The sequence below is a fragment of the Ambystoma mexicanum genome, chromosome 13 (assembly GCF_040938575.1).
Source record: "Ambystoma mexicanum isolate Mex_15411 chromosome 13, UKY_AmexF1_1, whole genome shotgun sequence".
NCBI lineage: Eukaryota > Metazoa > Chordata > Amphibia > Caudata > Ambystomatidae > Ambystoma > Ambystoma mexicanum.
Window position 1 is genome coordinate 202,115,074 of NC_090938.1, and position 25,665 is coordinate 202,140,738.

The window sequence follows — 25,665 nt, forward strand, 5'->3', positions numbered from 1 at the left end:
ACTGGCATTGGTGCTTCATGTGCAGCATCTGTTCTGTGTAGGAGGGAAACTGACACTGATGATTCATGTGCAGCATCTGTTCTGTGTAGGAGGGAAACTGACACTGATGATTCATGTGCAGCATCTGTTCTGTGTAGGAGGGAAACTGGCACTGATGCTTCAGGTGCAGCATCTGTTCTGTGTAGGAGGGAAACTGGCACTGATGCTTCAGGTGCAGCATCTGTTCTGTGTAGGAGGGAAACTGACACTGATGATTCATGTGCAGCATCTGTTCTGTGTAGGATGGGAACTGGCATTGGTGCTTCATGTGCAGCATCTGTTCTGTGTAGGAGGGAAACTGGCACTGATGCTTCAGGTGCTGCATCTATTCTGTGTAGGATGGAAACTGGCACTGATGCTTCATGTGCAGCATCTGTTCTGTGTAGGATTGAATCTGGCACTGATGCTTCATGTGCAGCATCTGTTCTGTGTAGTAGGGAAACTGGCACTGATGCTTCATGTGCAGCGTCTGTTTAGTGTAGGATGGAAACATGCGAAGATACTTCATGTGCTGCATCTTTTCTGTGTAGGATTGAAACTTGCGAAGAAGCTTCACTGCACTTGTTTTGGGTATGATGAAAACTTGCACTGATGCTTCCTGCACTGCATCTTTTCTGTATGTGTGTGATAGAAACTGTCACTGCTCCTGCGTGTGCTGTACCTGTTCTTTGTGTAAGGACATCATACAATGCAGGTGCTTCCTGTGGAGTACTTCTTTTATATACGTGAAGGAAAGCGTGCTCTATTGCTGCCTTTGCCGTACCTGTTGCGTATGCACGAAAGATTCCACTGTTGCGGTCGATGCTATAACATGGCTGTGCATGTGCTGGAACCTTGCCTTGCGCACTTTGTGTTGTCCCTTTTCTTAGTGTGTGATCGATAAACTTGCGGTGGGAGTAAAGTCTCCCGTTGATAGGTTGAGTCATTGTGTTTTTGTAGAAAGCGCTTGAGTGGCTTTGTCGGTTGTGAACGCGTGGCTGGTCCTTCAGCTGGGTCAGCAGATTTGTGGGTGCATGCCACATGCCGCATGCATTACACGCAGAGAGTATACACTCTGGTTTTGTTAGCATTTGCTGCCATGGGCTATTTATAGGAAAACAAAACAGGTGATAGCTGGAAGGTTTAGAATGAATCTTAACCTCTGGGATTGCTCTGGGCAACCCTCCAGACCATCGTTCTTCACCTGCCAAAACATTACAAAAGGGTTAAGACCATATGCAAATCAGGCTCGGTGCCACCCCAAAAAGGGCAGTTCAGCATGAACTCCTTAATCATATCCAGTCTGCACAAGGCCACAAACATCCCATGGTCATCTATAGGTTCATCATTGCTTGACTGCTTAATTTGCTGATAATTGGGCTCTGGGGGGCAGGTTATGATTCCAGTTCAGTATCGCTTTATTTCAGCATAACGCCCTAAAAGCACATCAACAACTGCACATAAAACGGATAAAACATTCCATCATAAAAGCAGAATAATAATAACTTACTTAGAAAACAAAAAGGCATCAATAATCACGTAAAACCCATTAAAACCATACAATATAATCAAACATTAATTCACTGGTGTAGCATGTCAAACAATTCCATTGTGCCCAATATCTGGCCATTTGCTATAAATGAACGTCTCAGCCATGATTCTTGGCTAGACCAGATCTTGCATAATTTTTTAGCTATCCTAGATCTTCATTAGGTCTTGGCTAGCCTAGATCTTCCATAGTTCTCAGCTAACCTAGACCTTACAAAATTCTCGGCTAGCCTAGACCTTCGCCATAGCATAATAATGGAAGCAAAGATTGTTCAAATACATGAAACCGAGCAATCGTCATGTGTGTAATAAACGTATGTGGTTGGCATTGGCCACTTACTACGCAAAGTGGTGGCATCAGTAAATTCAGACTGAAGCCCGAAGCCACTACAAAAGAATGCCAACAAGAATGCAAACACGGCTGCGTGACTAGCAGGAAGTATGCACATGAATGCAAGCTGGATCCGTATCTCAATTGCATTGTGGGGTAAACTGCTGTATCCACATAAATACATAACAATGACATCAATGCCACTAAACCAAGAAGCCAGAGACCATACATTGCTCCTGCTTTAAACGTGCCAATTGTACTACTCCATCAACCTACTAAACAAGCCATTCTTACTCATTTTTGTAGCAGATAGCAGAATCCTATCAAACACATGTGTGACGTGTAGTAGCTATTTCATTTTGGCCAGTCTCCTCCTACACGCAGAGTAATTTGCTACTGAATGGACGGCCAAATTATCCTTTGAAGCACAGCATGAGGGACTTGCTTGGCAAGACGATCTAATAGATCTCTCACAAAACAATGAGTTCAAATATGTATTCCTAAGATCCAAGTAATAACGGCAGATCGGATGTGTATGACCTGCCCGCGAACGTTTTGTTCTCGAGCAGACTCGTCGCAGTAAAAATGCTCGGGCCCCCGGTTTGGCCGTTCATTGAAAACGGGAGCACAAGCAATTTTTGTCCCAGCCTCCATTGTTAATGATGCAGGGGACACCCTTGCAACCCCCTCTTAACCTACTTACCTGAAAATGAGGAATGGGGGACACCCCTACAAAACACGCTTCTCATGTTCAGGTAAGTAGGTCACATATTTACTCACTGTTCTTAGAGAGGCAACAGTTTTACCTCACTGATGATGCCCAACAAGGCTGAAACACGTGTATGGGGTTACTGATGGTACTCTTGTTCAGAGGAGAATTGCCTAGCATTTCGGCGCTGGACTGCCCCTGGGCAGGACAAAGGCTGATATGCAGGGACATTTCTTCTCTGTGAAAGGGACAGTGAGCTAAAGGCTTGGTAGAGTCTCTCCCAGGGGTTATTCACCCAAGAACAGGTCATTGGGCTGTGTTCGTGCTGGTAGAGAGATTCCCAGACCACCCTTTGTATCACATATTTATTACACATGAGCTTGGAACCCCGCTTTCCGATGATTTATAATATTATTGTCTTCCATCCATCTCTCTAAGGGCCTCAGAACAGCTTTAACATCTTCATCTGGCCTTCTCCCCCAGGGAAAGAAAGGAGAAGGGAAATCATGGGTGCCCGATAGATGCAGACAACACTGAACATAGACCCTGGCATTACATTACATGCATTTGTTGAGCGCACTATGGACCCTCAGGCAATAAGGCCCTTCCTGCAAGACATACACTTAACTGTTAACAATACGCAAAAAGATCCTAGGAATTCAGACAAGCAAGGTGTTGTTATTATCCAAACAGATGGGATTTTAGAGCTCTCTTAAAAGCAGGTAAAGTGCCTTGGAATGTGAGCTCTTTTGGAAGATTATTCCAGAGTTTTGGAGCTGTTGAATGAAGGCTCCTTTCTCTGATTTGACGTTCAACATCTAGGCAGAAGGAGCAAGTTCTGCCCAATGGACCTCAGGACCCTACCAATCGGTTTTTCAATGATAGAGGACTGCAGATATGCAGGCATGGTGCCAAGCCTGCACTTGAAAGTGACGGCTAGTAGTCTAAATGCTACATGCGCTTCAATTGGTAGCCAATGTAGAGATTGCCTGGCACTGGTAACATGGTCTCTTCTGGAAAGACCCAGAACTACTCTTACAGCTCTGTTTTGTATTATTTGTAGCCTGTGTAATTCGCTTTTACTAATACCAGATAGTAAACTCCTGCATAGTCAATCTTAGTGTCAATAATGGGTCTGGCGATGATCTCGGCACTCGTTTGAGTGATAAGTGGTTTGAGATGGTGTAATAATTTGATGTAATATCCGTAGGCTGTGACAATACTGGAGACGTGGGATACCATGGTTAAAGATGGATCCAGCATTACTCCTAGAATTTTAGGTTTAGGAATGGGGGCAATTAGATTGGTTCCTAGTCTTAACAGCCCATAATTGCTGTCTAATTTTTTTTATAGCGTCAGAGCTCCCCACTAGCATGAGTTCTGTTTTGCTTTTGTTCAGGGTCAGGTTATTATTGAGCATCCAATTATCTATGATGGTAAAGATTCTGTTGAGTTCCAGTTCGTCCTGCATGTGGATTCCTGCAAGTGGAACAACACATTGTGTGTCGTCTGCATAGTTACAAAACATTATGCCCTCCGAGTCTAATTCAGAGAAAAACAGTGTCATAAATAAATTGTAAATGCATGGAGACGTACTGGCACCCTACGGTACCCCAAAGTGCACTGGAATGGGCAAAGCTTCTGCTATATCAGAGCAGACTCTGTTGAGTCTATTCTCCAGAAATGAAGCAATCCAGGAGACAGCCAGAGGTGAAAAGTTAGCGACATCTACGAGTCTGTGCTTCAAGATAGAGTGATCGACTAAGTCGAAAGCAGCCGATTGATCCAGCGAGACTGGAAGGGACAACAAGCCTTTATCTAGTCTCTTGAGCAAATTGGATTTTAGTTTGAGAAGTGAAGTTTCAGTCCCGAAACCCCATCTGAAGCCAGATTGATGTTCATTCAAGATGGGAAACTGATTTAAGTGTTCTAATATTTGTCCGTATGCTGCTTTATCTAAGATCTTCAAAAGAAAGGGTGTGTTTGAAATAGGACGATAGTTAAGGGGATTATCCCTGACTAGTCCGATTTTCTTTAAGATAGGTGTCACCATGGTTTGTTTCAAATCATTGGGTACTAACCCTTTATCCAAGGATTCATTGACCCATTTACAGATAGCTTTTATTAGAAGAGGGGGGCCCGTTTTTATGATTGAGGTACAGGCATCACCTTTGCAATGAGAAGGTTTTGGTTTCTCAGTGACCTCTTGTATATTCTCCACTGTAAAGGGATGAAAGTTAAATTGAGGAATGGTCAATTGACTTCTGTGTGGTTTATAAGGCTCACAGGGGGGATTAACAAGTAAAATCTTCTTTCTTTCCAGCATATCGGCCATAATACCCAGGAGTTTATTGTGCATTCCCTCCTGAATGTTCTGACACCAGGCTACATCTCGAATCTCCAGTTGGTCAGCTGGTGGAGGGACAGACTCTTGTTCTTTGAGGAGAAGCTAAACCTCTCCATCTGGCCTTCCCCCCAGGGAAAGAAAGCAGAAGGGGAACCATGGGTAGCGGACAGCTGCAGGCAGACACACAACCTACTCCATGACATGGAACCAAGGCAGCAAAGTAGGGGAGAAATCAAGCTAAACCTCCATCTGGCCTTCCCCCACAGGGAAAGAAAGGAGAAGGGGAACCATGGGTAGCGGACGGCTGCAGGCAGTCACACAACCTACTCCATGACATGGAACCAAGGCAGCAAAGTAGGGGAGAAACCACGCTAAACTTCTCCATCTGGCCTTCCCCCACAGGGAAAGAAAGGAGAAGGGGAACCATGGGTAGCGGACGGCTGCAGGCAGACACACAACAGACCCCATGACATGGAACCAAGGCAGCAAAGCAGGGGAGAAACTACGCTAAACTTCTCCATCTGGCCTTCCCCCACAGGGAAAGAAAGGAGAAGGGGAACCATGGGTAGCGGACGGCTGCAGGCAGACACACAACAGACCCCATGACATGGAACCAAGGCAGCAAAGCAGGGGAGAAACCACGCTAAACTTCTCCATCTGGCCTTCCCCCACAGGGAAAGAAAGGAGAAGGGGAACCATGGGTAGCGGACGGCTGCAGGCAGACACACAACAGACCCCATGACATGGAACCAAGGCAGCAAAGCAGGGGAGAAACCACGCTAAACTTCTCCATCTGGCCTTCCCCCACAGGGAAAGAAAGGAGAAGGGGAACCATTGGGTAGCGGACAGATGCAGGCAGACACACAGCATAACCCACGACAGGGAGCCAAATCTAGCTAAATGCTTACATTACCATCCAAACTAACTAGGTAACCAAAGTCTACATTCACAAGACTAAGGATAACAAACAGGCCCAAGAAAGCCAAAACCCCACAGCAACAACCCCTGCTGGCTGGAAGTAGCACAAAAAACTTGACGGTAGATACTTTGACTACCAATCAAATAAACAGAGTACATGTTGGCAATCCAAAATGATCACCAGCCCTTTTAAAGGCTTCCTCCCCCAGGCTGAAACTGCAAAGCCTCTTGGCCAATGGGATCATTGCTTCGAAGGACCTGACCACCACATCCTATCGGAGAGTTGGTGTCTGCCCAGGCACTCAAAAAAAAAATCGATTCTGGACATCTGGAAAATAGGAAGCAAGAGTGAAAGGGAGAGCTGGAGGAGCCAGAGAGGAAAGGGCAGTGCCATCTGAATTGCTGAAGAAGGGTCAGAGACCGCTGGGGGGACAACAAAAGCCGAGGGGCTAAAAACAGCTGAGGAGCCAGAGTTAGTTGGTGGGCCAGAACCACATGTGGGGCCAGAACCAGCTCGTGGGCCAGAGACAGCTACGGGGCCAGAGACAGCTGAGGAGCCAGAGCCAGTTTGGGGGCCAGAACCAAATGAGGAGCCATAGGCAACTGGGGGGCCAGAGGCAGCTTAAAGGGGCGCAGTGGCTGAGGAGGTCAGGGGAGCTGAGAGAAGAGACCCAGACACACCCTAGAGGCCTGCAGATGCAGTACATGCAGAGAAATCCCACAGACCTGGAACGCCTGAGAGAAAGTTGAACAGAATAACTTCTCAAAGACAATGACGCGAACAGCGGCCGAGGATGTCTGTAACCGTGAAAGCTTGCTGGGTGGTATATCTCTGCATCTTTGGCAGAGAAAGTGGTATTGAATATGCCTGCGGTCTGGGTGGACAGTGTGCTTAATACCTGAATGTGGGATGTGTACTCTATCTCTTAGAAGTGAGCCGGGCACTATATCTGGGAGCTGAAAGAAGTGAGCAAATAGCAAATACTGTCGGAGCCAAGACAAACATGTGTTCTTATATTATCATTACTATGTGTAATATTATGGCCACACACAAAGGTGGCTGGTACATTTGGGTGCCTGGAGCCAGGCACAGACCCCTTGTTTCTACACTAGGTGAAAGAATTAAAGCTCGATTAAAACACATATTTATATCTTTCACCTTGTGCAGTGCGTAGCATGCCTCTGCAGCAGCATGATCATTACGCTTATTTGCATGCGCAGTGGTCCAGGCCGGTAAGGAGAGGGCGTGGCCCACCCCCCCCAAGATTGGCTCGCAGGAGGCCCCCACATTTTGTGCCAAGCCACTATTTCCATCTTGACTTTGAGATGGAGTCCCATTGATGTGACCAGGAAGTGCCAGCACTTTGTAATCCACCCTGGGTTCATGTGCTGGAGCTGTACTGCAGAGACTGTGATTGTGGTAAAGTGCCGGGCGGCGGGCGCAATATCTCTGAGAATGTTGCTGGGTATCAAATAAGAGACCTAAATGAGATATCCCTTTGAGGGTGTAATAGAGTAGAGATTCGGGGGGCACCAGTCTCTGTATTTGTCAGGAGACCCCTGAGGCTCTTTAGTTTAAACCATGCTTGCACCATTTGTTAGATTGTTCCTAGTGAAGAATTTTCCTCTTAGTTGTGGAGAAAACCTGTAGAATCTATATCCTTGTACCCCGGCGCCATCTTGATATGCTAATAAAGTCTATACAATCAGCAGGACAGGTTTGGGAACACAGGGCAGTGCAGGGAGGCTTGAGAACAAGAGGGTGCCAAAAGATATGGCCTGCGCAAAGTCAAGGAAAATAGACAATGGTTTAAGTAATGTTCTTAAAGAGGTTTATTTACAAGAATTAAAGGCTTTTGGGTTACATTTAAGATGTTCTGCTTATCACCAATTGGTATTCCAAGTAAGGTTATGGTTGTTCTTGTGATTACCTTTTGGGTTCTTAGTTGTTCGAGACAGATTATAGACCTCATTATAAATTTGCCGGTGTCCTGCCGGTAAATCCGGCGGGATACTGGCAAATGGACCTACCGTTACCGGCGCCTGATATGACAGAATTACTGGCATATTACAGGTGCTGGCAATGGTAGATAAATCCCCATTCAATGGAGTCCATAGGACTCCATGGGGTGATTGCCGGTATAACCGGCACTGGTAATGCCGGTGCCACTAATATCGGCTGGTATTGCCAGTGGGGTTTCCTGATTTATCTCCAGCTCTTGGTGCTAGTGAACGGAATTACCGGCATGTTATTTCCGGACCGACAGAGTCATAAAGAGACCCATAGGTGTCAGTTCTGGGCTTGTTTTCCAGGAGCTTGAGGGTTTGCTTGAGGTCGGTAGTTGTCAGAGAGGTGTTATGTGCCTTGAGTAGTTATGGGGAAATTCTTGCATTGCTGACAGGAATTACTAAAAAATAGAAATACAAAGATTCAATGTTCGAAAAAGTTGAAAGGAAAAATATAGAAAGCAAAAAATCCTGAATTTGAAAATGCAGAATGAGACAAAAAAATACAACTTTAAAATAAACACTCAGAGATTGTATAAAGGCATGTTGGTTTAAGTAAGGTTTCACAAATAACTGAGGGATCAACAAATGACTCGAACACCACAGTAATCTTAACAAAAGAGGATGTATTTACTCCCAACACCAAGTTTAAAGTAAAACTAGGGGGGAAAAAAGTGATCAACATTGGGGACTGTCCAAGGAATACATATACCTGTGCAATTGCAGTTTTTGCGGTAAGGGTAGTGGTCTTAAGTGCCACAATTCCACTACTTAACAGTTTGTAGTCAGGGTGCGCGCTCCAGCATGATGCGCTAAAGGCACCTACAGTTCGGCCTGCTTGACAATACCTGGCGATTCTGGGCCTTCTGGGTAGTGCTCGCTTGGCTTGCCGATGATGGTTTATTTCTTCACCATCTGTCCTAGGTTGGTTTTCAAGTCATGGTCATTATCGCCCACTGGCAAGAGTGTTAGACCCACTCGGGTTGGTGAGCTTCCCCTGTCTTGCTGTCTTCTTAAATCTCCAACGCCATTCACCAGAATGCGGCATTGGCCTCTGTCTTGGCTAGCCGATAAACATTCTATCTCTTTCTCTTCGTGTGTTAGGCCTTGGCACTACGAATGTCTGAACCCAGCTCGACAAGTCTCTCCTCTTCCGTCGCGTGTCCCTTGGCTGCACCACGGATTAAGTCTCACTGGTTCTGCAACCTGTTTCTCAGCATCCTCTCTAACGTTTGCCCCTCTTGGGCTGCGCAACATTATTTGCATGCTCTCAAATTCTTTGCACATCTCCTATCTTCTTCTACTGACCTCTGCTGACTTTCTCCTTCCATTGGTCTCCTTTACCCGTCCCCTCCTGCCATACCTTCCCTTTCTTATCTCTCCTCCTTCCATTACTCTACTCCCTCTTTCACTCTCTCAGCACGCCTCTAGGCTGTCACCTCATTTCCCTACTCCCACACCTTGCCTTAACCCCAGTCCCCTTTTATAATGCTGTCCAACTGGGTGGTGATTTGGGCCCTTAGGGCTGCAGTGGAGAGACCTGTGATTGGCTACTAACTTTACTATGGGATTGGGTGAAGGCTGCAAATCCCACCACCTCCCCAGTTGTAGCTACTAATGTCTGCATTACTGAGTATCAGCAAGACAAGGACTTGGGGTCTGCCATTTTGGAGTGGGGTGGCGCTGTCAGGGTGGCAAACTGACTCAGTCATGGCATCTCCTTAGCTTGTGCTTCTCTCATCACCTTTGGAGCCATGGACGAGTTGCTTTTAGGATCCCCTCCCTTCTCTATGTCAGCGGTGAAACACCGGTAGACTTGCAATTAATGTTACATTGTGGTTTTGCGAACTGCACTTGCGTTGTTGTGCCACCCAAAGCCTGGGGCTGCGATTGGGACCTGGGCCCATGAATTGCTGGCACCCAGGCCCTCCCAGGGACTGAAGTCTATCATTTCTCGCATGTTCAGAAAGTTTTTAATGGCATTAAATGTGAGGCCATGAAAGGGGAAAGAGACTTTGGGGTATCTCCCTTATGTCCCCTCTGGAGTTGGTATTAATTACTTAGTGGGTGTCCTTCCCTGCCCCTGATAGTCTCTCTTCTTATCACACCTCCTGGTCTCTCTTCTTATCACACCTCCTGGTCTCTCTTCTTATCACACCTCCTGGTCACATCAATGGGACTCCATCTCAAAGTCAAGAGGGAAACAGTGGCTTAGCACAAAATGTGGGGGCCTCCTGCGAGCCAATCTTGGGCGGACCCACCCCAACCTCGGCAGTAAAGCATGGGCCGCGCCACACTCCTGGCCGGCCTGGACCACCGTGCATGCAATTATGCATATTGATCATGCTGCTGCAATGGCATGTGTACACACTGCACAGGGTGAAAGATATAAATGTGTGTTTTAGTCCAGCCTTAAATCTTTCATCTAGTGTAGAAACAAGGTGGCTGCGTCTGACTCCAGGCACCCAAATGTACCAGCCATCTGTGTGCGTGGCTGTCATTTTACACATAGTAATGATACCATACGAAAACATGTTTGTGCTGGCTCTGACAGTATATGCCAGTACTCCCATATACAAACATTCTCTGGTGGCTGTGCACATAATGCAAGTAAAAATCTCCTCCCAAAGGAAGAAAATATGTTATTGCTGGATGCATAAATGCCCGATGTAAGAACACGCATCATAGTGGTCTTGCCCATTATGTGAGTAAAAAATACTGCACCACAGAAAATGTCCCGTCTGATCGCCCCATTGCACTTTATCCCACGCTAAATCCCCCTCAATGTAATAACATTCATCAAATTTACTTTGCTAAAAGAAAATGTCCATGTTCCAATGCCCCTTGCCTGGGCACCAACCTTGCACGTACACATTCATACCCATTCACCCACCAGTGACACACCCAGGGCGGCTAGTGCATTTTTTAATGGAAGGAGCATAAATATTTCCCACAAATATGCCAGAGTGACCGAGCATAGCGAGGAATCTCAATCCATCGAAAGGGGATTTGGGAATGGTTCCCCCCAAGATGCATGTTTCAGCAACATGTTAAAATGGTGCATTAAACAGCAAAACTTCTGTGAAAAATTCGGTAAAAAGCCAGAGCATTTGAAATTGGTTTTGTAGGGTAACTCCAATCTAAATATCTAATAGCTGCAAGTCACCAACAGTGCACAGGAGAATTGATGCTTTCATTAATTAAATTTGCTGTTAAAAATACAATTCCCCAATAAGAGAACATGTCCAAACTGTCTGCACAATGTAGGCCAGTCTAGACATCTATAACACTTCTCATGTTTGCTTTAGCCTTAATGATGCCCAGTAAAAAAAATGTCATGCACCAGTAAGACATACCTAGGCTGGCTGAACCAAAATGCCAGTCTAACCACATAATAACACTTATCATGCTTACTTTATTATAGATGCCCAGTAAAATATGCAATACCACAGTCCGAAATCGCTAAACTGGCTGCACCCAAATAAAAGTCTAGCCAGGTAACAGCACTTTCATGCTTACTTTATCAGAGATGTCCAGTAGAAAATGCCATGCCAGAGTAACAATTGACTAGCCTGGCTTCACCAAAATGCCAGTCTAGCCCCTTACAACACCAGGGCCGGCTAAATATTTGTCAGGGCTCGTGGGGGCCAACTTCAATTTGATGTTTGGGTGGCCCCACTTGCAAAATGGTCTGAGACACCTGTGGGGGCCTTAAATAATAATGGAGGATACAAAAGAATTCTGAGAGCACATTCATTGCTGGAGATTATCACGTGTAGGCAATCAGCGGGGAGCTGAAAAGTTGAATATCCATTGAAGAGTTAGTAATTTCTCTTTGTCAAGAAGGTGCTAATATGGTCAAAACGGAGTAAAAGGCAATGAGGTGCTAAAAACACTGCTGGATGGTGAGTGCCAGCAAAGGCAGCCTGTGACCTACGCCCTCTGAAGCGCACACTTGAGTTCTTGAATTAAGGTGACATCTACCAGAAAATACAGCTGCACCCCTGTGCGTGCAAAGTGTGTACATTTGATGTTATGAATTAAAACAAATAATATGTTGCTGTAAGACTGCCCACCCGGGGTAGCTGCTTGGGCCCCCCTGAGGCTTGCGGCTAATTGGAATTGCAACGGTTGAAAGGCCCTAACGCCATCCCTGAATAACACCCATCATGCTTGCTTTATCATGAATGCCCATTAAAATTAGGTTTTAGCACACCCCTGCACCCCCCCTCCACATGTCTGCTCTCCCTCCCACCCCCAAATTCCCTCTGCCCAGTATTAAACACAAGCACACACACACACACACACACACACACACCATTCACTAATTCATTTACACATGCACCCATTCAGCATACACTCACACCAACGCACACACAGCCACCCGTACATGAAACACGCTCACTCATTCACACACATTACATAATATACATATACAGACACCCTTGCATGCACGCACCCACACGTTTACAATAAATACACATTTTTCTTACCTTTTTCACTGAATCCGTTGCTTTGAGGTACTCCTCTGCGGACAGGCCTCCGGATCCAGTGCTTCACGCAGCAGGAATCTGTCATGCGCAGAGCAGAGGAGCCGAAGGCCTCATCTCACGACAGCCCGACCCATGTCCTGGGCGGGCCCTGGGATTTAAAAAAGGAACAATTTCTTTCTGAAGTCTTTCCGTTACCGAAAAACTGCCCCTGCTACACCAATGGAGAGTAACCGCGCGTGTGGTTAGGTGAACCATTATGTGTTTTAAAAACGATTACGTGATGGTTTATTTTTTACTCTTTTTTGTAAACCATCCAAATTTATATTTGTGTTGTTGTTATAACTATAAAATGTGTTTAATCTGGCCGCCACGCCCTGCAGGGATGCTACTGAAGGCATGTGGGTAGCGGGTACATTGCAGATAGGAGAGGGCATAGTGTGGGTCATGTGCATGGTACAGAGGGTACACAGCTGTGGAGAAGGCCCCAGTCTTTCCTGCATGCCTCCCAACCTGTTAACACTCCATCCAGGCTGGCAAAAGTTGTTTTTGGCTGCAAAGTGTATTGAGATTCAATGTTTTTAATTCAAGATTCACACATTCTGTCTTTTAACTTCCAACATTTTCCCTTCGACATTTGTTGGCGGATGCAGGGATGTGTTGGCATCACTGATTGGTATGGACTGTTGTCTAATAAAGATGGTAGGCTGACCTGTATTTGTGAGAGAAGCTTGCCCTGCTGATGCAGGTAATGTACTATTTACATGTCGTGAGAGACGCTTGCCCTGCTGATGCAGGTAATGTGCTTCTTACATGTCGTGAGAGAATCTTGCCCCGCTGATGCAGGTAATGTGCTACTTACATGTCGTGAGAGACGCTTGCCCTGCTGACACAGGTAATGTGCTCCCTGCTAATGCAGTTAATGTGCTACCCTCATGTCGTGAGAGAAGCTTGCCCTGCTGATGCAGGTAATGTGCTATTTACATGTCCTGAGAGACGCTTGCCCTGCTGATGCAGGTCATGTGCTACTTACATGTAGTGAGAGAAGCTTGCCCTGCTGATGATGGTAATGTGTAATGTGCATCTTACATGTCGTGAGAGAAGCTTGCCCCACTGAGGCAGGTAATGTGCTATTTACATGTCCTGAGAGAAGCTTGCCCTTCTCAGACAGATAATGTGCTCCATGCTGATGCAGGTAATCTGCAACTTACCTTTCGTGAGAGAAGCTTGCCCTGCTGATGCAGGTAATGTGCAACTTACCTTTCGTGAGAGAAGCTTGCCCTGCTGATGCAGGTAATGTGCTACCCTCATGTAGTGAGAGAAGCTTGCCCTGCTGATGCAGGTAATGTGTAATGTGCTTCTTAAATGTCGTGAGAGAAACTTGCCCCGCTGATGCAGGTAATGCGCTATTTACATCTTGAGAGAAGCTTGCCTTTCTCATACAGGTAATGTGCTCCCAGCTGATGCAGGCAATGTGCTACTTACATATTGTGAGAGAAGATTGCCCTGTTGATGCATGTAATGTGCTACTTACATGTCGTGAGAGAAGCTTACCCTGCTCATGCAGGTAACCCCTGCTGATGCAGGTAATGTGCTACTTACATGTCATGAGAGAAGCTTGCCCTGCTGATGCAGGTAATGTGCTACTTACATGTCATGAGAGAAGCTTGCCCTTCTCATACAGGTAATGCGCTCCCTGCTGATGCAGGTAATGTGCTACTTACATGCCATGAGAGAAGCTTGCCCTGCTGATGCAGGTAATGTGCTACTTACATGTCATGAGAGAAGCTTGCCCTTCTCATACAGGTAATGCGCTCCCTGCTGATGCACGTAATGTGCTACTTACATGTCATGAAAGAAGCTTGCCCTGCTGATGCAGGTAATGTGCTACTTACATGTCATGAGAGAAGCTTGCCCTTCTCATACAGGTAATGCGCTCCCTGCTGATGCAGGTAATGTGCTACTTACATGCCATGAGAGAAGCTTGCCCTGCTGATGCAGGTAATGTGCTACTTACATGTCATGAGAGAAGCTTGCCCTTCTCATACAGGTAATGCGCTCCCTGCTGATGCACGTAATGTGCTACTTACATGCCATGAGAGAATCTTGCCCTGCTGATGCAGATAATGTGCTACTTACATGTCGTGAGAGAAGCTTGCCCTGCTGATGCAGGTAATGTGCTCCCTGCTGATGCAGTTAATATGCTATTTACATGTCATGAGAGAAGCTTGCCCCGCTGATGCAGGTAATGTGCTATTTACATGTCCTGAGAGAAGCTTGCCCTGCTGATGAAGTTAATGTGCTACCCTCATGCTGTGAGATAAGCTTGACCTGCTGATGCAGGTAATGTGCTACTTACATGCCATGAGAGAAGCTTGCCCTGCTGATGCAGGTAATGTGCTACTTACATGTCATGAGAGAAGGTTGCCCTTCTCATACAGGTAATGCGCTCCCTGCTGATGCAGGTAATGTGCTACTTACATGCCATGAGAGAAGCTTGCCCTGCTGATGCAGGTAATGTGCTACTTACATGTCGTGAGAGAAGCTTGCCCTGCTGATGCAGGTAATGTGCTCCCTGCTGATGCAGTTAATGTGCTACCCTCATGTCGTGAGAGAAGCTTGCCCTGCTGATGCAGGTAATATGCTATTTACATGTCCTGAGAGAAGCTTTCCCTGCTGATCTAGGTCATGTGCTACTTACATGTAGTGAGATAAGCTTTCCCTGCTGATGCAGGTAATGTTTAATGTGCTTCTTGCATGTCGTGAGAGAAGCTTGCCCTGCTAATGCAGGTAATGTGCTATTTACATGTCGTGAGAGAAGCTTGCTCTGCTGATGCAGTTAATGTGCTACCCTCATGTTGTGAGATAAGCTTGACCTGCTGATGCAGGAAATGTGCTACTTACATGCCATGAGAGAAGCTTGCCCTGCTGATGCAGGTAATGTGCTACTTACATGTCATGAGAGAAGGTTGCCCTTCTCATACAGGTAATGCGCTCCCTGCTGATGCAGGTAATGTGCTACTTACATGCCATGAGAGAAGCTTGCCCTGCTGATGCAGGTAATGTGCTACTTACATGTCGTGAGAGAAGCTTGCCCTGCTGATGCAGGTAATGTGCTCCCTGCTGATGCAGTTAATGTGCTACCCTCATGTCGTGAGAGAAGCTTGCCCTGCTGATGCAGGTAATATGCTATCTACATGTCCTGAGAGAAGCTTTCCCTGCTGATCTAGGTCATGTGCTACTTACATGTAGTGAGATAAGCTTTCCCTGCTGATGCAGGTAACGTTTAATGTGCTTCTTGCATATCGTGAGAGAAGCTTGCACTGCTAATGCAGGTAATGTGCTATTTACATGTCGTGAGAGAAGCTTGCCCTGCTGATGCAGTTAATGTGCTACCCTCATGTTGTGAGATAAGCTTGACCTGCTGATGCAGGAAATGTGCTATTTACATGTCCTGAGAGAAGCTTGCCCTGCTGATGCAGGTCATGTGCTACTTACATGTAGTGAGAGAAGCTTTCCCTGATGATGTAGGTAATGTGTAATCTGCTTCTTGCGTGTCGTGAGAGAAGCTTGCCCTGCTGATGCAGGTAATGTGCTTCTTACAAATCGTGAGAGAAGCTTGCCCTGCTGATGCAGGTAATGTGCTACTTACATGTCGTGAGAGAAGCTTGCCCTGCTGATGCAGTTAATGTGCTACCCTCATGTTGTGAGAGACGCTTGCCCTGCTGATGCCGGTAATGTGCTACTTACATGTCTTGAGAGAACCTTGCCCCGCACATGCAGGTAATGTGCTACTTAAATGTCGTGAGAGAAGCTTGCCCTACTGATGCAGGTAATCCCTGCTGATGCATGTAATGTGCTACTTACATGTCATGAGAGAAGCTTGCCCTGCTGATGCCGGTAATGTGCTCCATGCTGATGCAGGTAATGTGCTACTTACATGTTGTGATAGAAGCTTGCCCTGCTGATGCAGGTAATGTGCTACTTACATGTCGTGAGAGAAGCTTGCCCCGCTGATGCAGGTAATGTGCTACTTACATGTCGTGAGAGAAACTTGCCCTGCTGATGCAGGTCATGTGCTGCTTGCATGTAGTGAGAGAAGCTTGCCCTGCTGATGCAGGTAATGTGTAATGTGCTTCTTGCATGTCGTGAGAGAAGCTTGCCCCGCTGATGCAGGTAATGTGCTTCTTACACGTCGTGAGAGAAACTTGCCCTGCTGATGCAGGAAATGTGCTATTTACATGTCCTGAGAGAAGCTTGCCCTGCTGATGCAGGTCATGTGCTGCTTGCATGTAGTGAGAGAAGCTTGCCCTGCTGACGCAGGTAATGTGTAATGTGCTTCTTGCATGTCGTGAGAGAAGCTTGCCCTGCTGATGCAGGTAATGTGCTTCTTACACGTTGTGAGAGAAGCTTGCCCTGCTGATGCAGGTAATGTGCTATTTACGTGTCCTGAGAGAAGCTTGCCCTGCTGATGCAGGTCATGTGCTACTTACATGTAGTGAGAGAAGCTTTCCCTGATGATGCAGGTAATGTGTAATCTGCTTCTTGCGTGTCGTGAGAGAAGCTTGCCCTGCTGATGCAGGTAATGTGCTTCTTACACATCGTGAGAGAAGCTTGCCCTGCTGATGCAGGTAATGTGCTACTTACATGTCGTGAGAGAAGCTTGCCCTGCTGATGCAGTTAATGTGCTACCCTCATGTTGTGAGAGAAGCTTGCCCTGCTGATGCAGGTAATGTGCTACTTACATGTCTTGAGAGAAACTTGCCCCGCACATGCAGGTAATGTGCTACTTACATGTCGTGAGAGAAGCTTGCCCTGCTGATGTAGGTAATCCCTGCTGATGCATGTAATGTGCTATTTACATGTCATGAGAGAAGCTTGCCCTGCCCTGCCGGTAATGTGCTCCATGCTGATGCAGGTAATGTGCTACTTACATGTTGTGATAGAAGCTTGCCCTGCTGATGCAGGTAATGTGCTACTTACATGTCGTGAGAGAAGCTTGCCCCGCTGATGCAGGTAATGTGCTACTTACATGTCGTGAGAGAAACTTGCCCTGCTAATGCAGGTAATGTGTCCTGATGCAGGTAATGTGCTACTTACATGTCGTGAGAGAAGCTTGCCCTTCTCATACAGGTAATGTGCTCCATGCTGATGCAGGTAATGTGCTACTTACATGTCGTGAGCGAAGCGGGGTGGGTTTGATGTGTCAAACTTAGAAGTCCCTCCTGCACTTAAGCCCTTGGATAACTTCTTTGATAGGATATGATGTTGCATTTAGAACGCGCCTGTACACAAGTGTTTCTAGGCACTAAAAGACAAGGAAGGGAGGACAAAACAAACAATTTTACTGGCCCTGTGTCAATCAGATCGCGCAACACTTACATTTAACACTTCCCTTAAAAATGTCAGCAAAGTAAATATGCATTCTCATGTTTGTCTGTTACCTTGTTTACTTGGAAAACTATTTAGATAAGGTTTGTCAGGCACATTGTTTTGTAGATAAACATACAATTACTAAGTGAGACATTTCTACGGTCAGCCCTACATATAAGAGGTGTATCAACCTTTTATTTGCTTTTAAAATAATCCCATTGGGAATGGGACTTAATTTTGTACTCCCTAGAAAAATCATTATATTCCCAACTTAAATAATAGACAGTATAGTCAATGGCGAGCAATCGGGGGAGTCATAGTCCAAAATGAAGGTTAGAAACTCCTGCCCTAACTACTCACTCTAGCGCTCTACGTAAAAGAGTTGCCAGTATATGGGCTTTCCGACACTCAGGCCCTGAGCTGCCGCTCTTCCCATTCCGCTCTTAGAACACCCGCCTCATCCAAGGCAGAGGGAGCCTTACTTTGTATTTCCAGCAATATAACCTGAGTGGAGTAAACCCCACTTGATAACTAGAAAGGCAATAGCTCTATTGTTTAATCGGAATTTAAAAAGTTGTAGTATTAAAAAAAAAGCAAGAAATCGAACTGCATTTAAATGTAAAATGGCAAAACACAAAGGAGGATGAAATTTGCGAAAAACACACACTGAGAGAAGAGGTGCCCTATTCTGGTGTTTTGGAAGGCGAAAATTTAAGAGTACCCCTTCAAAGTGTCATTTGGTGCCGGAAGTCGCTGTTCCAACCTAAATCTTTGGTTTCCTTCTGGTATGAGACAGACCAGCCACCACAGAGTGTTCATGATGGCGGAATTGTAGGACGGGGCCATTCGATTGTGTGGTCCTCCTAGTCAAATCTTGGCACTCTACTGTGCTCGGTAGCCTGAAAACCTTCAATCGCCCGAGATTCTGTTTCTTCTGGGATTGTTAGGATTCATTCACTAAGGACTAGGAGTGATATCCAGGTGGATGAGCCTGTGCCTAGAGGCAGAGCACTGTGCCAGGCGCCCCTAGTGTTTGCAGGCTGGGGAAAATGGCATGTGGGGCATGATCTGGGCCCCTCAACAGTTTTGAAAAGAATCAACTGACCCTCAGTTGAGAGACAAGTCCCAACCAATATTATTTAACTCCACTGATCACGCTCCGCCAAATGCCAGACAAAAAGTATCCCTACTTTGAATGTTCAGACAATCGGTAATCATCAAAATTCCCAATTATCCAACTTTTCACTATCCACTTTCTGGACAATCAGCCTTATTATGAGTCCGGCGGTAGCCCTGCCGGTGCTCCTGGTGGGTTGCCGCCGGACTCATAATAATTTACCTGAGCCTGATTTCCTGGTGCCACTGGGACGTTACAAGTGCGGTGGCCTGGAAATTCAGGTGCCAGGAAAATGTCAGTCCCCATTCCCATTCCAGAGGACTCTATGGGAGTGGGGACCCGGAAGCTAACGATGTCAGTGCTTCCATGAAAAGTCTTCCTACCATGGCTGCTGCGACCAGCAGGGTCAGACATGTCGGGTGCAGCAGAACCCCCGGCAGGCAAACTCGTAGTTTGCCCGTCCGGAAACAAGGGTGCCGGTGAGCTTACCGGCATGCTTGTTTCCAGACCGGAAAACTTGTAATGAAGCCCAATGACTTTAATGTGGCTGCAGTGCCATCCACAGGTCTCTACAAAACACCAACATGAAAAAAATATATATGTTTCCCCTCCACCACAACTGTATAACATGCCGGCACATCGCCAAATATGTATATTATGTACGTATACACTTCCCCGTTATATGCCATGTATGCGCTCTCACCACAGTGTTTGTTACAGTGTGCATAGTTATGTATCCCCATTAGTGTATAGGTACTATATGCAGGTCAATCACTGTATAAGTACAGCGTGCAGACACGTAGGCACATGCTATGCAGAATCATTGCAATGAAGGCACTGTATGCATGGCCATCACGTATCTCGACAGCATGCAGGCTCATCACGCCACTAAATATACAGTAGCAGGCACTTCACAGTGTCGATGCCCATCACGCTATGTGAACACTTTCCTACATTGTTATGTGATGTTTATATTGCTAAGTCAAATTAGGCAATCATGTTGTTGTTGTATTACTTTATCATGGCAAGTTGCCATAAAATCATATGTTAAAATATAATATAACCATTTTTTATTTTTTATTATAGCATATGGTTATGAAACAAACCTTTTGCCAATTTAATACAGCAAATAAGTGCAGTACATAAAACCAAAACTTATAGAAATGTAGCACTGTGAGTAAAAATAGCAATATACAATCAAATACAAATACAGTCTAAAATGAGACAAACTTTAGTTATAATTTAAAACATTTAAAATCTCCTTATATTGCATTAATATTCAAAAAATAATCTACACATTTAATATTGATATTTGGTGTAGTGCTACTCTCCACACATAATAAGCCGCAGCTGTCATAACCATGCTCTCTGCACTGAATAGAGTATTGCAAAATGGATCCCCCTGTATAGATGAAATATTGTGAAGTAAGCAACTATAGTTGGCACTGTAGTAGGATGTGAGAGCCTGACATTGTGTTAGAAGGTGGCGCGCAGTCTCAGTATGCGCATTGCACAGTCTGCAGCTTCTTTCTCTTGGTACTAACAGATAATATAATATATAATAAAACAATTCACAGATAAAATGAAGAATTGGGATAAAATAGATCATCAGAGAGATTTAAAAAACATATAAAGTGCTTGTGCTACAAATACTTATGTGCAATAATAAGTAAGCAATATCATAGGAGCATTAGATAACATGATTATTAAACACAGGCAGGCAAGACTAGATTACAACTTCACCAATAATCATTAATAATTAAAGCCTATAAACGCTTCTCTAGCCATCCTATGTTTTCATACGTAAAACATATGCATCGAAAAAAAGTACATAAAATAAATGTTTGCACTCACATTGAGAGGATTACAATTTGTAGTCTTGCAGTGAACAGCGGCAATTCCTTAAATATTGTTATTGTAAGTTTGTGGGATGGTGTTTGACAAAGACTTCTATTCAGGCAAAAATAAAGAGGAAACCTAACTCTCCCTAACTCTAAGAGGGGTTTCCCTGCCTCTGCTAAGGAATTAAGGGATCGGTCAGAATGTCCAAGTAAATATAAAGATTCCACCATTGTGTAAAAATGCCTACTTCTGTCCCTGAGACTTGCAACTAATAAGAAAAGGGTAGTAGATCTTCCTGGTACAGGAGAATGACTCCCTTCCTCTGTACAGTGAGCCACATTTCCAATCATAGGGTGGATTTTACCTGTAAGAATGACTTCCTTCTGCAGGTCTCAGTTCCTTTTTGAGAAAACAAGGTTCCAGCTTGTGGTACTATAAGGTGTCAGTTACAATCCAAAATAAAAAGTTCCAACTCAAACATCATTCCTTATTGAACATAGTTCAGCTACACTATTGGGTTCCTGGAGATTGGCCCCCTTATCCAGGTATTTTGTACTCATTGATCTAATGGTGCCAGGGGAATGACTGCCTTCCCCCGGCCTTCTTCTCATTGTTTTCATGATACACAATCTTCGGGTAAGACAATAGAAGATATTGTTTCCTTCTCCTGAGGTCTCTTAGTGTTATAGTTCACAAGGGCTGGGCGGAATAAATCCCCCCCCCACCCAAGCCCATCTCAGAATTTCACAATTCAGTTCAATATTACCAGGGGAAATGCCTCCCTTGCTCTGGCTTGCGTTGCACTTCAAAAGTTCACAATTCTCATGAGCTCACAATCTTAATGGTGCGGGTCTCGGAACCGGGTCTTCCTCTTGACTTGGTGCAGTAGTGCTGGTTCACTATTCTGCCTGGTACTGTGACTGTAAAGATGACTCGGGTTGCTCTTCATAAAAGGATATGGGTCCCAGACCCCTGGGATTATTTCCTCTCAGTGCTGCAGACCTGGTTCACTATCCTGCCAGGTACTGTGACTATGAAGATGATTAAGGTTACTCTTCATAAAAGGGTATGGGTCCCAGACCCCTGGGATTCTTTCCTCTCAGTGCTGCAGACCTGGTTCACTATCCTGCCAGGTACTGTGACTATGAAGATGATTAAGCTTACTCCTCATAAAAGGTTATGGGTCCCAGACACCTGGGATTCTTTCCTCTCAGCGCTGCAGACCTAGTTCACTATCCTGCCAGGTACTGTGACTATGAAGATGATTTAAATTACTCTTCATAGAAGGGTGCGGGTCCCAGACCTATGGGATTCTCTCCTCTTGGTATCGCAGTTCCTTTTCGCTAGGTGTCCTGGTTCTTCCCACAGGGGATTCCCCTACACCCCAGTATCGTGGCTCCATCGTTTGCCATTGCCCTCTGGTGCCCCTTCCAGCTGCCGCAGTACCTTTAGGGTCTCTACCTTCATGGCCTGTTTGGTCTCAGGGTTCTCCTCCCTTTGATTCAGGCTTCTCCACTCTTCTGGTGTGCTGCAGCGTCTTTGCAGCACGTATAGACTCTTGGAGTGTGCATCTTTCTGCGACCACACAGCTGTTTTGCTTGGCTTGCCTGGACGTTCACTGTTCTGCTTCGCCAGATGGTCTTTCCACCTCAGATCAGGTAAGAAACTCTCTGCCTTCCCAGTAAGCTTTCCTGTAGCTACTTCGGATCTCTGGCGAGCCGAGCATTCCCCACGCCTGCGGTTCCACCAGGTAGGGCCTCTCTTTTTTGTTGCTGGTTTCCTGATTCAGCTTTGAATGGTTCTTGTCCATATAGCTTTTGGGAGCAACTAGACTGTTTATTCAGATTCTCATGAGTTCTCTCTATGCTGCTGCACCGCTTCTTTCTCCCAGTACTGATCTTTAGGTCTTCCAGTGAGTCAATTGGTCTCTCCCTCATCTCAGTACTTAAAGGATACATACTCCCTGACGAGTCCATACTTGTCCTAGTACTTCCTATATTAGTGGCATGATACAAACATAGGAAAACTAGGTGAAAGCGGAAGGGGGCTAGGAAGGTATTTAGGGGTTACGTGGGCTATGCTGATTCCATGTTCTCCCCAATCATCACTAATCTCATAGATGGCTTCCCTCCCCAGGAGATCCACCCGCTGAGTACAAAGTAAAGGCGCGTGTGGCACGGTTTTACTTTTTAAAACAAAACCATAGGTTTTACCATTCCTGTAGTTTTATATTGAAATGAAACCATTCTGGAACATATTCCTTTTAATATAAAAGTGTAGAATAGAACTGGGAGGAGCTGTCATGCATGAGCCTGCCACTCCTGTTATGTCTCTCCTGATGGTGGCAAGTTGGCAATGGCAACAAGAGGCTTGTGGTATGCTATGGAACAGAATAATAACACTCCCACCAAGAATCCGGGCATGACATAACGGGCAGGAGCACAAGGTCAGACCGGCCCAGCTGGCCCAAACAGGTCCAAACAAGCCGCAGAGTCCCAGAAAAAAGGAGTGTGGACTTGCGTCAGGTCAGTGCCGTTCGCAAGAGGTGGCCTGGTGAGCTGTTAAATAAAATGCATAGCAGTGGGGAGGCCTCGCTGCCATTACAGGGCGTACTGTCCTTCAATTATCAATTCAGGGGTTCGCCAGGAAGTGACAGGAAGAGGGCAGCGACCTCAGGAAAAGACAAAGGTGACTTCCCTCTCAGTCTTTTTGTAATCTGTGCAATCTGGTCAAAATCGTCATCATCGAAGTGGCTCGTGCGTTACAACGGCTCCCAGTTCCATTCCTTGAAAGGGCCCATGCTTCTTTTGAGCACGTTTCTGGAATTGTTCCAAACCCTCACAGCTGAGCCGTGTAACAAGTTGGCGCTTTAATTATTAAACCGTACAAAAGCATAGCATTCATCATAACCTACAAACATTACTTTTAAACAGCCCTACCCGCTACCACCCATATGTATGAGTGTGTGGGGGTGCACAATGCTCTTTATGCTTGAACAAGTCAGCGCTTTTATTAAACGGATTGTCAGTGGAGATGTCAAAATGAAGACTGAGCAATAACTAGGGGGTCCCAGAGCAAGAGTGAACCACAGAAAGCGTGGGATCAAAACCACAGAGACCGGGGGAAGAAAACCGCAGAGACCGGGGGAAGAAAACCACAGAGACCGGGGGAACAAAACCGCGGAGACTGGGGGAACAAAACCACAGAGACCGGGGGAACAAAACCGCAGAGACCGGGGGAACAAAACCGCAGAGACCGGGGGAACAAAACCACAGAGACCGGGGGAACAAAACCACAGAGACCGGGGGAACAAAACCGCGGAGACCAGGGGAACAAAACCGCAGAGACCGGGGGAACAAAACCGCAGAGACCGGGGGAACAAAACCGCAGAGACCGGAGGAACAAAACCACAGAGACCGGGGGAACAAAACCGCGGAGACCGGGGGAACAAAACCGCAGAGACCGGGGGAACAAAACCGCAGAGACCGGGGGAACAAAACCGCAGAGACCGGGGGAACAAAACCGCAGAGACCGGGGGAACAAAACCGCAGAGACCGGGGGAACAAAACCGCAGAGAGCGTGGGAACAAAACCACAGAGAAGGGGGGAACAAAACCGCAGAGTGCAGGAAAGAATGAGAGCGGGGGTGAGGGAGAGTGAGAGAGGACTGTGTGAGAGTGTACATGCATTGACAGCCAGGTGATGATGACATATTTTTGGTGCACCACTTCCATGGAAGTGGGATTGATGTAGATTGTGGAGTTTGGAAAGAAGCAGCTGTAGTATTGGGTGGCTCATGAGGGTAATAACAGCAGGACTCTGCTTGGCTGCAAAAGCCTGCAATATTGGATGGCATGTCAGGATTGCAGGATGCTGCTGTGCCAGGCCCGGGTTGCAGTATTCAGTGGCTTATTAGAGATGCAGAGCACTGCTGGCCTGCAGGTGATGTTTAGATATTGTGGTTGCAGGCTGCAGAACACAGAACTGTTGGTTGGCCATCTTTCTTAGGGATGTCTAACAAGGATAATGTTGGGTTATTTAAATATAACACCTATACCTGAATTCTTTACTCAGAACATATATGCTTGACGACAAATCATACAATAACACCCACTGCCCTTCTTATACCAATCCATCATAAAACAAAAGATCTTGCTAATGTTTTGATATTTAAAAAGACGCAATTTCAGATGAGTTTTAGTCTTAGGAGGATAATAGAACACCCTTGGAGTAGTGCTTGTTGGCTGCAAATTCACATTCTTCCCTTGCACAGTGGATCACTACACACTTGCCGTGGCGGCCCGGCACGCCGGTGCTGACCGCCACCGGTCCCGCAACACTCAGTTCGCACAGGACTAAAAAATTGCCTGCACACAAATTCTTTGGCGCACACAGCCAAAAATAATTAGAGGGAACATTGCGGCACTGACCACCAGAGAAGGGTCTCGGACCCCAACATAAGTTAAATGAGCAGCCGAGGGCATCTTCCTCAGCACAGTAGCAGCAATAGGACCACTGACCACCAGAGTAGGGTCTGGAACCCCAACATATGTGAACTGATCATCCGAGGGAATCGTCCTCGTCTCAGTGGCAGAGAAAAGTGCACCGAAACAGAGAAACGGATTTGGGACTTTGCTAATATCGTGAGAGAGTGGCAGAATACACATCAAGTTGAAAAATATGGAAAAGAACTCTCAAACACCAAGAGAAGGGAGTCATTCTACTGGTGTAGAAAGTAAAGTCCTTTGGATACACTCATGAGATGCCAAGTGAAGGGAGTCATCCCCCCTGGCTTTGTTGTGAAAGATATTGGAGTGTGCGGACCAACACCAGGAGAAGGGAGTCATTCTCCTGGACCCAGAAGTTGAGTTGTACAAATGTTTTGTTGGAATCACAAGCCGGGGAAGGAAGTCATTCCCCCTGGCATACTTTTGCAAGAGAACATTTTTGTGAACACCACCCAGAT

General features: G+C 46.0%; 1 protein-coding gene across 1 annotated transcript in view; it reads left to right on the top strand.

The window, feature by feature from the left end:
* The window catches only part of CACNA1S (calcium voltage-gated channel subunit alpha1 S), a 596,588-nt gene that overhangs the window by 120,971 nt on the left and 449,952 nt on the right, over positions 1–25,665 (top strand). The window lies entirely within an intron of this gene.